The sequence below is a fragment of the Lathamus discolor genome, chromosome 3 (assembly GCF_037157495.1).
Source record: "Lathamus discolor isolate bLatDis1 chromosome 3, bLatDis1.hap1, whole genome shotgun sequence".
Lineage (NCBI taxonomy): Eukaryota > Metazoa > Chordata > Aves > Psittaciformes > Psittacidae > Lathamus > Lathamus discolor.
This window is the reverse complement of record NC_088886.1, coordinates 39,996,665-40,012,635: the sequence shown is the minus strand read 5'-3', so window position 1 is coordinate 40,012,635 and position 15,971 is coordinate 39,996,665. Positions and strand designations below refer to the sequence as shown.

The 15,971-nt window shown below is 44.6% G+C and overlaps 1 protein-coding gene across 12 annotated transcripts in view; it reads left to right on the top strand.

The window, feature by feature from the left end:
* The window catches only part of MED12L (mediator complex subunit 12L), a 150,301-nt gene that overhangs the window by 78,420 nt on the left and 55,910 nt on the right, over positions 1-15,971 (top strand). The gene's annotated exons all lie outside the window — the stretch shown is intronic.

Sequence of the window (15,971 nt, the reverse complement as noted above, 5' to 3'; positions counted from 1 at the left end):
GATGGGCTCACCTGTGCCTCCTGGGGTTTGATGGTATCAGCACTGCTCCTGTACCTGCCCTTGCAACTTCTCTGCTCAGGTCTGCTTATCTCCCAGACTATGCAAAACCTAGACTTGCTGAAGCAGCCCGGCTGCTCTGCTGTTGGGCTCTGTGTCCCTTCCAGGTGCAGCTTGGGAAGGTGCTTCACAGCTCACAGGAGCATCAGCATCCCACTTCTTCAGGAGCACAGACTTGGGAAACATGCTTTTAGCAAATCCCATAAGGGCTTGCTGATTCTTGCCCTGAGTACTGATCATGGATGATCTTGCCGCATGCATCTTCTTGGTCAGTGAAGATGTGATCACATTCTGACTGCCCAGGGAAATCTGGGTTACCTGGAAGCCACAGTTTGCTTATTGTCCCAGCAGACAAATTAGGGTCAAGCCTCTGAATGGATATCTCTGTGTCATCTTATTCCTGATGGTTTTAATGTTAAAACATATTCCAAAAATGTCCCCAAAAGATGGGCTGGAAAAAGAAAGCAGCAGACTCCTCACAAATGCAGACTGTGACAGCTAAACTGCATTAGCAGTGTTCTGTATCCCACCTTGCTGGCACAGCTGAGCTCAGCAGAGTGGCTTTGGTGCCTGCAAGGGGTGGAGGTTAGAGACAACACCTACTGATGGCTGCCCTAATTATGTGCTAAAGACTTTCCCTTATGCTTCTGTAGTTAGAAGCTTTAAAGTCTTAAACAGGTCTGTACAGAGCAGTGGAGGAGTGCAGGCACCATCACCTCTTCTGCACAGATCTGGTTGTGTGACATTTTGGGATACGCAGAGATGATCCTGCTGAGACTCACCAGTCTGAAGGTGTTTTCATAGCTTCCTGCCCTAGCCTATCAAGCTAAGGGCTATTGTGGTAGAGCAAGCACTTGGAGTAGTGTGGTTTCATTGTTTACATGCTGGGGTTTACGTGTTTTACATTTTTTACATTGTTTACATGCAAGGCTCAGCTGGGTCAAATCTGGTGTATCCCTGTACTCCAGAAGCTTATTTTTTTCTGATAAAGACCACTATATGGCAGACTCTAGGAGTAGGAAAAACCTATCACGTACAGAGAATTCACCCTTTTCCATGCCGTCTCTTGGAATGGGAGATGAACACTGCCTTCTCTTTAAAGAGTATTTTAAGGTATTTCATACTGGTTCACTGACTGTTTTACACAGGCTTTCTTACCTGTTTGAATATGGTATTTCTGTGCTGGATAAGGTTGGTTTTCCACTCCTTGTCCAGTTCTCCAGATGCTTTACTTCTGACCATTTTCATCCTAAATAGCTGTCTCATTCTTCCATCTAAATGTATCCTACTTGCATGGTTTTAAAGATGCACTAGAAGCTGCTTTTGTATTCAAGTAGCTTTTTAAATCAGGATACTTCTTACTTCTTGTAGTTTATGCACTTGGTCGGTGGTTGGTTGTTTTTTTTTTCCTATCATTCCCCTAAAGGTTGTCAACTGCACTAAATTTAAGCCAAGTACACACTATTTCATATATGAGGTAATGTTTTATTGCTAATGTTGATAGACTGGTTTATATGCATGACTGGTATAACCTCAGATGAGAACTGAAATAATAGATTGCAAGGCAGACTTCAGTGTCATGTGGGTAGGGAATGACTATAGATTTTCTAATGACTAAGGCTTTAAGTTGCCTTGCTGTTTAAAGAAATTCTGTATCCTCAAATCTAGTAGCATCTTTTTCATCTTATTTTACAGCTTTTTAAACACTGGAAAATTCTCTGTGAGCTGGACTAGATATTCTAGGTCATAGATAGGGCTGCAGAGTTTTAAGTGACTTTTTTTTTATTTGAGCACGTAACTTTTTGATGGCGTTAAGTTGACAGAAGGGAGATTTAGATTAAGCATTAGGAAAAATTCTCCCCTGTGAGGGTGCTGAGGGACTGGCACAGGTTGCTCAGAGCAGCTGTGGCTGCCCCATCCCTCTCAGTTTTCAAGGCCAGGTTGAACAGGCCTTTGAGCAACCTCGTCAAGTGGAAGGTGTCCCTGCCTATGGCAGGGGGATTGTAACTAGACGGTCTTTAAGGTTTCTTCCAACCTGAACTGTCCTGTAATTCTGTGTGTGGCTTCTTGCCAGTCAGCCTTTATTCACCACCATAAAATTTGGCAATGACAGAGTTAATGTAAGCAATAGAAATGTGAGTCAGTTCATTAAATTTGCTATTGGTCGGCTGTGATTATGTTCTTTTCTGTTGCACATCAGAACCAAATCAGGGAGTTAATTGTAAAGATTTGGGGAAAAAGCATCAGTGTAGGCTCCAGGGTAAAGCAGCTGCAAACAGACAAGTGGAGCCCACATCCCTGTTCTCTCTTTCATTTCAGTCCACTCCTGCACTGCATAACCTGAACAAGCCCCAATGTTCTGGTTTACCCTGCTTCTGCTTGACTCTATTTATCTTCCTTGCTGCTTTTTCCTGTTCATCAAGAGAGCCCAATCCCAATATCAAGGAGACTACCACCTTTTCCCTCCTCAGAGACCTCTGTTAAATATTGTTCATCTCCCCTTTAGTAAAAGTGTGTCTTAATGTACTGTTAATGCATAGTGGAATAATTTGATGTTCCTATTGGAATTTGTGCCTACAAGTGGTTAAGTATGTGCCTCTTACTCTCTTGTGCTTTGCACACTTCATTGTATTTTGCATATTTCTACCTGTCACATCCCTGTCCTTGGAACTGTGTTTCTGTGCCAGTTGTGCCAAGTGATACCATGCTGTTGGCAGCAGAGCAGGTGGTGACAAGAACTCATGTAATGCCAGGGTTCGCGTTACTAGAAACTCCTGTTCACTGACCACAGTGAGCCAGTGCTTGTAGACAAATGCATCTGCCCTGTTTTGCTGATTCTGTCTCTGCATGGCAAAACTCAGGGTGTAATGGCAAAGTTAAAGAAGCTGTTTTGCTTGATTCTGTTCTGTAATGGTTGTCTTGCGCAGCTGATTGCTGCTGTATTGCAGTGCCTTTGGAGGTGGAGATTAATAAATGAGGCAAGTGTCTGTAAAGCAGTGTTCTTCAAAGCATATACTAAGTATACCATCTTTCGTCTTTGGAGGGGCTGGGAGAGCCTGGGGGTGGTTCAGCTTGGGCCAGAGAAGGCTCAGGGGCTTTTGCAGTCTGTATGGCTACTTGGCAGGAGGGAGCCTGGCTCTTTCTATTGAGTGACACCTACTGACTGGGCAGGAGGCAGTGGGCACAAACCGAGACTCAAGAAATTACATCTGAGCACAAGAAAACTTTTTTTTTTCCTACTGTGCAGGTGGTCACATGGGTGCAGGTTGCATCTCCTGGGAGATACCTTCCAACTGGCGTGGCCCCACAGCCTGATATTGCTGGTCCTGCGTGGGGTGGGTGGGGAGCTCCTGGGGTGCCCGCACCCCGGTCATGCTCCACTTCAGTGGTGGAGTCCCCATGTGTCTGCTCCTGCATGCCTGCCAAAGGCTGGCCAAGCTGAATGGTGGTGTCCACCGCCCTGCATGGTCTGACTCAGCTGGCTGGCACATGTTTGCTGCTTCAAATTGTCAACTGCTTCAATATGGGGTGGCTCGGGAAGAGGGCAAATATAGCCCTCTGGGGCTTTGTGCCTTTGGCTCCTGTGCCTGCCTTCCTTAGAGTGTGGCAGTAAGGGGCATGCAAACAGTATGTGCTAGTTCCCTGTAATGCAGTAATGCTGCTGTGCTTAGCCAACTGACTTGTGGAGAGCCTGAAAAATAAGAACTAGGGTTTAACTTTCTGCAGCTGTGGCTTACAGTGCTTGTCTTTGTCATATCGAGAAACAGGAACCACTGCCTCTGCTGAGAAAGCTTTTCATCTGTTTCAGTATCTAGTACAAAACCCCCTTCTTTCTCAGGTTCCTCCTTGAACTTCCCCCTCAATTCCAACCTAACTTTTCTCTCCCACTTCTCTGAATAGCAGTGTCCTGCCCCCAGGCAAGCCGCGGTGCAGCTTCCTTCCTTTGTCTGCAGGATGCTATCCTGTTCCTGCCCTATCCTATCCATTTATCTTCAACAGAAGACACGAGACACCAGTTGTTAGGGAGCATGCCTCCTGGTGGAAGCCTCTCTCCGACTCTGCGTTGACATCTGTGTCAGTGCGCATGTAGGAGAGCAATCCTTTAACATCCGCACTGAGACATGCTGCTACGGAGAGCTCCTTCCCCATGTTCATTTTGCCTAAGAAGTGTCTCTGAGAAAAGCTATCTGTAGTTACTATTCCTGTAAACTGTAGAGCTTCCCACATGCCATCACTTACTGAAATTAGGGGTCTTTCTCGGTCCTTTGTATATGACCGCTAAAAGTACCATGCATATTTCCAGTGGCTGTGCTAGATTTACCTTGCGTCTGAGTACCCAGAGAAATGCGCTCATTTATGCTTTCTACATCAGTCTGCCCACGCTTTACTGTAGGTGTCGCCTGGAATTTCACATTTTGTGAAATTGCAGCCGTAACTCAGTTGTTTTATACTTCCAGGAGAGCCTGAACTGACCATAGCAGAATGCTGCAGTAAGCATTAAAATAATACTGTTTAGTATGCAAATTTCTCAATTTGGGGGGACTATGTCTTTGGGAAACATGATTTTCTCGCTTATTAAATTTAAATATACCACTATATGTTATTCTGAAAGTCACATTTAGAATACTTTGTCCAAATGTAGCCCTTTTTTTTTTTTTTTTTTCTTGATTCAAGTGAGCAATTAGGAACCCTTATTTTCCTGTATGTGGGATAGCTGACATGAGACCTTTTGGGGATGCTGCCTGAACTATCAAGTTTGTTCTTTTTTTCTGTTTTTTGAACTGCTCCACATTAAAAGTTCATGGATTAATATTACTTAGGATCGGATTTTCTATACAGAGGTTACAAATCTAGAAATGTGTTAATCTAATGTAATACTGTTTATTTTGTAAACTTATTTGTAAAATCTGAAGATGTATGAACTCTCTTTCCTGTTGAATATGCATTGCAGTTCTTAAGTGATGTTGAAGGAATGCTTTCCAGTCCTTTGTTGCATTCACGACAAGCATGTGCATTTTTTGTGACCAAAAAGCAGAAACTGCTGTAAGGCATTTAGTGTGGGTCCTGGTCGGTGTGTTGTGCTTCGCTGCTGGGGGCTGGCGGGGTATGAAGTGTAGTGCTCAAGTGCATCTCCTTTTGGCTGTAGTTGCTTTTACATGAAGAGTTAGGAGAGAACTGCCAACAGAAATGATATCCCATTGGACAGTAGGTAAAAGGCAGTGGCAGAAGAGCCGTGTTGCAATTGCTTGCCTTTTTTTTTTTGTAAAAAAAAAAAAAAAAAGTGCACAATGCAATGGTTGGCAGAGTTGGGATAATTAATGTTTTCTCAGTATGGCAGCCTCTAATTAGACAGAAGGAAAGGATTAACTCTGGAATGTTTCCTTTGCTTCTTTCTAGAAGATGCTGCTGATGGTTGTTTCTGGTTGCACAAACCTACTGCTAGTTTGTGGAAGCTGTTCGGTAACCCTACAGAGTTGCTTTCTTTGAACCCCCATTAAGAATACCCCATGGAAGATGCAGCTTCCACACAAATGCCCTCCGTGGAGTCAGATGTAGGTGTCAGTGCCCAAATTCTGAGCATTGCGGCCTGGGCCCCTCTGCTGGCAGCATTTGCTGATGACTGCTGCCCAGTCAACCACCTTCAGTCTGTTCAGCTCCCTCCTGATGCTGGCTTCTGCCATTCCTTATCAGCTCCAGCTCCTTGCTTAGAGCAGCATCAGCTACAGCTGGCTGACAGTGACTGTGTCCCATCAAGTGGTGGGTATATCCCAGGATGGAGACTCCACAACCTCTCTGGGTAAATCTAAACCCCCTCTGTTCAGACAGAGCCTCCTGTGTGTCAGTTTGTGCCCACTGTCTCCTGTCCTGTCACTGGGCACCGCTGTCGGGAGACTGTCTCTGTCCTCTTGGCACCCTCCCTGCAGATGATGAACACCTAAAAAAATCCTCAGGTGGTTGAGCAATTGGATAAGATCCTGACGAGTTGTCCCTTCTCCAGGCTAAACAGCCCTAGCTCACTCACCCCCCTGTACATCAGCAGCCTTAGGGCCCTGTGCTGGGCTCCAGCCTGTCGCTGTCCCAACCTGGGGAGCCCAGTGCTGCAGGTGTGGCCTCACAGTGCTGAGCTGGGAGGAGGGATCACCTCCCTCAGCCTGCTGGCAGTGTTTTTGCCTGGGAGGCTGTTGGCCTGTTGTGCTGCCAGGGCACGCTGCTGGCTTACGGTCAACTTGTCTACCAGGTCTTTCCCTGTGGAGCTGCTTTCCAGCTGGCTTCCCAGCATGTCCTGGTGCAAGAGGCTGTTCCTCCCTTGGGACAGGACTTTGTGCTTCTCTTGATGAACTGCACATGGGTCCTGTCGGCCCATTTCTCCAGCCTGCCAAGGTCCCTCTGGATGGCAGCATGGTCCCCAGGGTACCTGCCGCTTCTCCCAGCTTCGTGTCATGTGCAGACTTTGTCCTCTTTCCATCTCACTGGATTACAGTTCTTTTGCTGCTTGGAAGATGTAGTTTTAATCTCTCACCAAGTCATGTTCCTAGTCTTCTCTTCCAAGGGGGAGGCCAAAAGCAGGTTCACGTTTACATGTATTCCTCCAGAATAACTTAAACTTTTTCCTCTTTTAATCTCTTTACAAGCTTCTCTCCCAGCCTTTCCATTCCTGTCACTTGTGTTTTTATGGGCTCTGCTCTTGGCACAATGGGCAACATGGAAATCTTTGTCAAGTAATCACCCTTTGACTCCATAGGCTGTTCTGTACTTGTCCAGTGTGCTTTATTATCCTGAAGTCAGAGTCTCTTAAACTTAAAATCTAATAAACACAATAGTTTGGGCAAAGAGCAAAAACTGGCTGTTAGGTTTCAGCATGTGGTGCTTGGGTGGTCTTGAGCTCCTTCCAGAGGAGCTGGCTTTGCTCAGGCGAGCAGCAGCTGGCGGCTCTGCTCGGTGCTGCTGCAGAGGGCTGTGCCACGCAACCGCTCCTAGTTCACTTTGTGGCAGAGCCCTCCGAGGGGCCTGAGCGAGGCCAAGGGCTCATAGGCATCAGACAGGAGCCTTTTGCTGAAAATACTGACTTCTAGGTTTGATTGTTGGTATTGTGCAATGAGAAACAACAAGTTAAAAGGCTCATGAAGAAACTTTAAAAACAGTCAAGATATAGTCTGGGTCACAGAACAGAAGAAAAAAAGAGGTCTGTGATAGGTCACATTAACACCCTCGTGTTGTAGTTACTGTGCATCTGTCACATCTCTCAAGTGCTACAGGGGATACTGTGAAACAAGTATCTCATGGGGAAACAATTATTCTTATTGGTACATGCATGTAGACAGTGCCATTTAAACTTTTAAGTAATTCTTAAAACTAAGTAATTAAAGTATTAAAGTATTAAAATTATTTTAGAGTAATTCCTAAAAGTCTTGCTTTTAGATGTTTTACTTTGCTTTGAACCCATTTCTGTTTTTTTTTTGTGGGGACTTTTTTTTTTTCAATATGCAATTCTATTTTGCATTGCAAAAGGTCAAAAAATCCTCATCTGCTGTTGTCAGCTGGGTGTTTTGTGCTTCAGTATACACTGGTGCAACACAAGCAAGCGTATTAGCTGCTTGTAGCAACATCACTATTTTGAAGAGGAACGGAAAGGGTGCATGGATTTTGGGGTATGACTGGGAGAGAAGTTCAGCCTGGTGCCACCCTGATTTTTCTTGAGCAGTCTGGAGAGTTCCCTCCCTGCCTGCAGTTCTCAGAAGCAGACAGGCTGCAAATCCTGGCAGGATTTTGGGGCGCCGGATGCGGGGAGCTGCTGCTCTGCCTCTGACCCTGGTGCTTTGCCAGCGCTTGGCTGTTCCTTGTCTAGTGGCAGAAGCTGCTGGGCCATGTTTTAAGCCCAGCTGACACTGCTCATCATTTATTGTCACTTTGATAGGTCATTGATATTTTCTCGAGTTAAAATGAGCAGTAGTGGTTATTGTAGTATCTCAGGTTCAGTGTTGGTCAGATGTGAAAACCAACTTGTGACAATTGAGGGGGTGTGTGTGTGGGTTTATTCATTTTTTCTAAGACAGGATGGTAACTTTTTATGTTGGGAAGGATTAAGACCTCTGAAATGTACCACTGACTTCCTCTAGTGCCTTCCTGGCAGCGCTAGTGTTAGTGTATCTTGCAGCCTGGTTTTCTCCAGAGCCCCAACAGTGTGGTGGATCTATAGCTCTTGGCTTATGTCAGGTGCATTTTCACGTCATTCCAACCTTTAATAAATATTGCACACTCCACATTTAAAGCTACAGTCTTACTGCGGATGTCTTGACTGGCTTTTCCTAGCGCCTGCTAGGTCAAAGAGGCAGTCTTTCTGAACTTTGCTGTGTGAAAGCGAGCAAGCAACTTGTCGTAAAAAGAGGAGAAGGAGCTTCACCTTTCAGTTGTTCCTGGGTACATCTCATCTAGGGTTACGTGCAATGAGTGGAGTAGGCTTCCTGGCTGAGAAGGAACATCTAGCCTCTGAAGGGCTGCTTTGGTGTTGGATGGACTCCAGGCTGTGACTTGCTGCCTCACTCCAGGTGCTTGTTCCCTCTCTGGCCACCCTGCCCAGGTGTCTTCCTGGCTCAGCCGTGCTCCTGGGATCAGTGTGGCCAGGAAGCTCCCAACACCCCGGGAGCTCTGGTGCTTCAGTACCCGGCATGGGTGCATGCTAGTGCACGACGGGCTGCAGGGTGCAGGTGCTGGGCGAGCTGGTCTCCCTGCTCCCTCCCTGCCCTGGGGAGGGCCTGACAGCTAGGGAGGGGAGCCAGGGTGAGACAGCAGGCTGAGCTGGGAAAGGCAACCCTCCGCAGGGAGGGAGGGAAGGAGGAGGAACCAGCAGCGAGTGCTGCTGAGAATTTGGTTCTTTTTTTCTCACACACCCTTAATATAAACAGATGCTTTCTGTTTCTGAAGTCCCTGAACACCCTTTGGCCTCTCTCCCCTTCTCTGCTCCATTCTCTCCCTCCTTCAAGAGGCAACCCATGGCCTTCTCTCTTGGAGGTTGTCCCCAGGTGCCACCACCCATTGAGTGGGGAAGGAGGAGAATGTCTGGCTGGTGCCTGAGAGCTGGCTGCCTACCCAAAGAATAAGGTGCCCTCATAACCAGAGATATGTTGGCAGCTTTCGTGTTATCTGGGGCCTGTGCTTCTGGGAGTGAATCAGCGACATCACCTTAATGCTTGCCTGAGTTTCCTGGTTTCCCTTTTTAAAAGAAGATTGCAGAATTTTCTTTAAAGAGGAAAAAAAAAAAAAGTGAAACACTACCAGAGTTTACCCAGACCAAGCATATATAATGAGAAGGCAGATGTCTACAGTCCCTGTAATGCACAAATGGCAAGTAATTTTTTACTATACAAAAACTTAAATTGTGCTGCACTTTCAGTTCTTCATAACACAGAATAACCTTTTCAATCTAAAATACTCCTTAAATGGTGTAGGTTTTTGCAAGCACCTTACAGATTTCCCAGACTTTAAGACTAAGCAGAGGTATAGTTTGCAAGTTGCTTATTTGGAGCTATGTGGTTTTTCCAGTGAACCTGACAAGTTTTAACATGATCTGAGTGAAGTATGAAGGAAGAGAACCTTTATTCTGTATAATATAATTAAGAGAATTCAAGTATGCTCTCTTTTACTGAAAGAGGTGAAAAGGAATACAGCACAAACCTTTTATACCAGATTCAGATGTTATAGTTAATGCATCTTATTTTATATAAATGAAACTCTGTCAGGAAGTAAGTTATTGAAAGCGTGAGTCCTCCTGCACTTTGAGTCATATCTTAGAAGACATTATTTGTAGAAAACCTTTTTTTTTTTTGCCATTGGGAAAAAGATAACGAGTAACGCTTAATGAACAAATGCGAGGTTAGTAAAGTTGTGCTATTTTGAGAACTTTTCACATTTCTAATTGATCTGATACTCAGTTTACGGTTCCAAGCCTGTTTTTCAGCAACTGTATCTTAACCTCTCGTTTCTATTCACTCGAGGGTGATTAAGAGCAAGAAGATTCACAGAAAAAGTTATCAAATGCTTTTCAGATGGTCAAAGATCACTTACCTGTCACCATAGTCGCCCTCCGCTTATCTCGGAGCTGCATCTCGAAAGTGCCTTAGACTTGTCCAACATGCATCCTGAAACTACAGTAGGCATGAGAAGGCTTCTTGTGATAACGTTGTTAAATAAACCATATCTGGAAGTAAGCTTTTTTGCTTCTGATAGCTTTTTTTTGCGATACTTGATCAGAGAGTCAAAATTCCCCTGGCCAGGAGCAACTGGAGCAACTGGCTTTCTCATTCCTGGGAATGACTCACATGCCAAGGTAGGTGAGCAGCGCGCTCCCGCTCACTTCCTGGCTCCGGAGCAGCTCAGGCGCCCAGGACGCAGACAGTGATTCACCTGAGAGGTAGGTTAGTGCCTGTAAAAGGCAGCAGCCTTCATGCAGGGAGACGTTGCAAACTGTCTGAAGCGATGTTTTACAGCAACGTGTGCAACTGTGCCTGTGCCTTTTGGTTAATGCAATCTTGTCTGCAGGGTGAATGTGAATTTAGTGTCATGCTGAAAAATCTTGTGCTGGATAGATGCAAATATCTGCTAATCGAGATTATGTCAATTATTAATTTGACTATATTTAGACACCTTTAATGTTGTGCTTTGAATAGATCCTCTTTTAAATAGCATGTAGGATGAAAGCAAAGTGTTAAGTCTGTAACTAAACATTTCAGCTAAAATTACTCTAGTGTCTGTTTAATGCATGCTTTTTATTGACATAGTGTTCTTTCAGACTCTCTGAGTTCACTGACTCTGGCAGTCATCCTGTCAGTGGTCCTGGGTGTACACACATTTAGAGTAAGATAATTCAGTGTCTAAAGAGCATTGAAATAATCATGGCAGTAGTTACATCAGGACAAAATTTTGCTTTGTGTCAGTAGAGGAATGGGTGGTTCATTTCCCATTTCTGCCACCTTCTTAAAAAGAAAGCAAATTATATGTATCTCCCTCAATAGATCTTCAGGAGAAAAAAACCACAATCGTAATGCTACAAGAGCAGTGGCTGCCAAGTCACTTTTCTCAGACTGCTCTGTTCTGCCTGGACTTTCTTCGTACACGTTTTGTTCTTTTTTATCAAAGACCTGAGGAGCTGGGTTCCCAGCCACTCTTTTCTGAGACTGGACAGCCTTCTGCATCGGTGCCTTGACAGCCACGTGGAGCCCTGTGACGAGTGGGAGCAGGAGCTGGACCTACCAGCTGCCTGTCTGTAGTGGTGAACAGCTTTCTCTGGCTGTGTGTCCAGGGAAGCTCTGTACTAATTTCCACATTTCAGCTAGTGGGCAGACTGTAAAATTCCCACTTGCCTCAGGACCTCTCCCTTGAAGCAGGTACAGTCCCTGATCATAGGAGACTTCTGACATGGCTTGTCTTTGAAGACCCAACTTTTGCAAGGCAAAACAGATAATGTAAATGGAGGCAGCAGGAACACGTGTTATATGTCTCTCTTATGTTTTCATCCTTATTACTACAATCTGCCAAAATGATCTCAGGAGCTGCATGTTCTGACATTAAGAGGGGATCCCTGTTGCACACGTACTGGAGTATACACGTTGCATCATTTGAGGATGGAGAATACTTTTTCTGCAGTAAGGGAGAGGAGGCTTGATGAAGTCTCTGCCTCTCTTAGACCTTGCACATTGCTATGTAAACCAATGTGTGCCAGCCACCATTTCACCCTCTTTCAGCTGTCCCTTATATTCCAGTGTTTAGCAGCTGCTTGTGCTTTGTTCCCTTCCCAACTGCTTGTCCTGCTTCTAGACCAATGATGCCTTCTGTTTTTCCTTCCAGTCTTTGGTTCACCTCCTCTGTGGCTTTCAGTTATTTGCCACCTTAACATTGCTTGTGGTGGTCCAGTTCTCTGTTCTAGGTGGAGCCTGTGTAGGACAGGAGTACATGCCTGACTGATGATCTGTGGGCTGCTCCTTTCTGGGGAAACATTGCTGAAGCTGCAGGAGAAAACGTTCTCTCTCTTCCATTGAGAGGTCTTGTAGTAGATGGTCCTCCTTTGGGATATTTGGACAGCCCCACATTCCAGTGTCAGAGGTCCTTAGCAGAGCAGAGACTTCACAGCTTGGGCACTGAGCAAAGCATTTGTGCTGTGTTGGTCTTGCTTCTAGTGTTTCTGTGCAGACTGCCTGGCAGCATGGCCCTCAGGTAGGGGCCCATCAGGTGAGCTCCTGCCACTGTTCTGGGGAATAGCAGACCCCTGGATGCTAGGGCTGAAGGCTGGAAGCAGATTTGCAGATTGATCATGAACAATATTTTAACACTTAAATCTGAAAGTTACACCTCTGGCTTGTGTTTTACACAAGATCATGTGCTCCCAAGCTGGGTACTGTACTGGCATTGGGTACAGTTCCAACCCTGGGGTGGTGGTGGCAGCCATGGCTGCTCCTCTGGTCTCAGTCCCATGGACTTCACTCAAGACACAGCATGACAGTTGATTTGCACTGTTGTTATTCAGGCACTTCTAATGCTGATGTTGTCTTAGGCTGGGGTGTAGGAAACAGTGCTGCAGGACGTGGTGTGGCAAGAAGGGAAGAAATTGAAATGTTTAAAAATAGAGTTTAATTTCCTGCAGGGACCCATGTGTTTAATAGTTGGTACTCTGTGAATGGAGTACACACACCAAAGTCTGTGTATTAACAGTGAGTGGTCAATTAATAAATAGATTCATAGAATCTACATGAGAATGGATTTGTTTGTTTTTTGAATGTAGTGCAATGGTACATTAATATTTTTTTTATATTTTGGTGTATCAGTAAAACTTAATGAGTTAGAAGCCACTGTATTAGCATCCCTAGCAGGCTTTTAAGTAAGACATGTTGTTTGGCTATTCTCAGGCTGGAGCATGTCAGGACTAGCTGACACATGAAAAGGAAATGCTGTGGAGCTTGTCGTAAAAACAGCGCAAAAGGCATGTGAAGCTCTGATGTAAAGAAAAGCTGAAAGCTAGCCTATAACTTTACTATTGTTCACATTATTTAAAGGTTGGATGTCCCTTTTTGTGTTCTGGTGATTAGAGAGCAATTCTCAGATTTCATAAGAGCCTGAGCAATGTTATTACAAAAATGATGGTGTTGCTTCATTCTGAAACTACTTTACTATCACATTTAGCCATATGAACTACAGGCTTATTTTTAAAGCAGATTAACCACCTGGATAATATATGAGACTGACATTTTTTTAAGCATAGAAAAGTGGTAGCATGATCAGGGCTTGCAACAGTGGGAGGATTCCTGCAGCATTCTACCTACAGATGTTTAAGATGGAGGTGCTTTTGTTAATGGAAGTGTCTTGGAAGAGTTTGACCCTTCCCCTTTCCTTAGGTGGTTTATTTCAGTCACTGTTTTGATGGCTTTCACTGAAAGGGACTAATTAAGAGCTGACTTTAAACAGCTCATTTCATTGTTCCTCACCCAGTGCTGACAAGCAGCCTAGAGTTACACACCTTGGCTGGGTGATCCTCTCTATAGACTTAGGCCTGTTCTAGTGCCTTTAGTTTTCATATGTGACCTGCTGGCTCTGCGTGTTTGCGTGTCATCATATGGGTAATACCTTGGTTGCTCAACTTGGTTTCCCAGCTCGTGTTCATGATGCAAATCGTTATTTTGCATTTCTAATTAATTGAAGTACTGCTGTATGTTATGAGAGTTTTCTCAGTACTCAAGAGTCGAAGGAACTGTGGTGGAGGGATGTGTGTTGCTGTGCCAGAGAGTCAGGACACGTATGAAGTGCAGAATTTGTCTTTAGGCGTTCAGGAATTAACTTCCTGTGCCTCTGAGAAGAGGCAGTCTAATACAGAATCTGGATGACTAGATGATTTGTGTATTAGGCAAAGGTATAATATGTTTCTTTTTCTAGGTATAATATATTTCCTTCTGAAACACAAGAAAGTAAAAAATACAAAAAAATATATGAAAGCCTTTGTGTACCCAAGTAAGATTGAGTTCCTACAAAACTCGACTGCCTAGTATCCTGTATTTCCCCTTTTGGAAACCCAACAACCTGGAAAAATGTTTAGAAAAAATGTCAATAGTTTCTGTGTGAATTGTGGGCCATAGGAGCTTGGAATAAGATTAATTTGTCTGAACAAGTTTAAGGCCTGGTGCCAGTTTTCCAGTTTCTAGGTTGTCTGCTGCTTCTATGTGGAGTGTAGGCAAGCCAAAAAGGTGAACAGTTGGCTGCGGAAAGGAAAAGCCCAGCTGCTGCCTTGTGGTGATGGACTGGAGTGAGTACACATAAGGTGGGAATGTTGCATGCATTTTCTCTGTCTTGCACAAGCGCTAAATCTAGGAAGAACAAAGGATCTAAAAACTTGCAGAAAAAAGTGAAAATCCCAAATGTTAGAATTTGGAGGACTTTTTTTTTCTGCAAGTAGAAGAAGCAGATGTCCTATGCTTTCACTCACCTTGCATTTCTCTGCTGCAGTTTGGTAACTCTGTCTCCCTTTTACCTACCGAAGAAGCAGCATCTGAAAAAACAGATGATTAAGACTCCTCTGGAAGCCTTGGCACACCCCTTATTTAAGGAGCAACTCAGCCCATTTTGTGGTTACACCCATCCTTACATGCAGGCTCTTAGAACTTCACTGTGTGTACTGCCAGGGTGTGTTTGTGCGCAGCGTAAAGTGATCCTGGTGTTAAAAGTAGTAGAAATGAGAAAATGAAACTTTCACAGTAGAATAAGTTTTCTGTTCTTCAGCATTTTCATAGTTTATCACTTCCATATTGCCCATCTTATGTTGCTGTCTCTCTCTGTAATAACCGCAAAAATGGGCCAGGGTTCCACTTCTAGATCCGGAGCTTGATGTTAGTCTGTGCTGAGAGTCCCTGGGACCTCTGTATTAGCTGTGCTGGTGTGATTCATTTGGAAGAGGGAAGACCGAGCTGCAAAGTTTCATGCTGAATTCTTCTCTATATACACCCAAAGCTCAGGAACGCAGATTTCCATGGGCACCTCCCTGGTGAAAGATCGCTGCTTGTTTTCAATCTGTCTTCTCCTGATGTTTAGCTCTGGTCGCTACATTAATTGCTGTGCTTGTCAATAGGCTTGGAGAAACATTTTCAGACTATGCTTGTTCTTTAAGCAGTTGTTAAAGTGGTGACTATTTTAACAGCTAAGAATTTAATATATCTATTTTTACTAAAGTAGCCGAGTTAATCCTGTTAAACACTATGTGTGTGGGGAGAGAGGCATTAATTCCTGAATAGCATTTAATCCTGAAAGGAAGACGCTCTTTGATACAACGTTGGTTTTACAGCAAAGTTCGAACCAGCTGGAAGCTGACTGGAGATTAGTTCAGTTTCCAGTTGTAAAAGGGTGTTACAGTAATGGAAAGTATGTAACATGCCTACTGGAGAAGATGTAGTGAATAGAAATTACTAAATGAGACATATATCTGCCTGTGTGGCAGAGGTTGGGGAATCCCAAAGGCAGATGTAATTAATGCGCAGTAATCTAAAAACAGCTGAGGAAAAATTGGGCTGCATGGAGCAACCTGTGTGATTGTGCTAGGCTGCTGTAAATATTTAATGTCTAAAAATAGAAATCGAGTGGTGATCAAAGCATCCAGCACATGTGAGAAGGCACAAAGCTAGCAGGAGAGCTTGGGAAGGGATGGAGTTTGTTAGTAGGGACATGAGTGTTTCCTCAGAGGGGTGCTGGGGACTCCCACACCTTGGCTCCAGAGCAGTGGGATATGAGTGTCAGGGTATGGGCAGAAGGGGTGATGAACACTACAGCCAGCAGTATGACTGGTGGAAGAGGTCAAGTTGTGGTGTTCTCCCGGAGGCCCCTTCTTCAGTGCTATGTCACCTGGGCAGCATGTGAGGCAGAGGCAGTAGGTATGTCAGGGGACA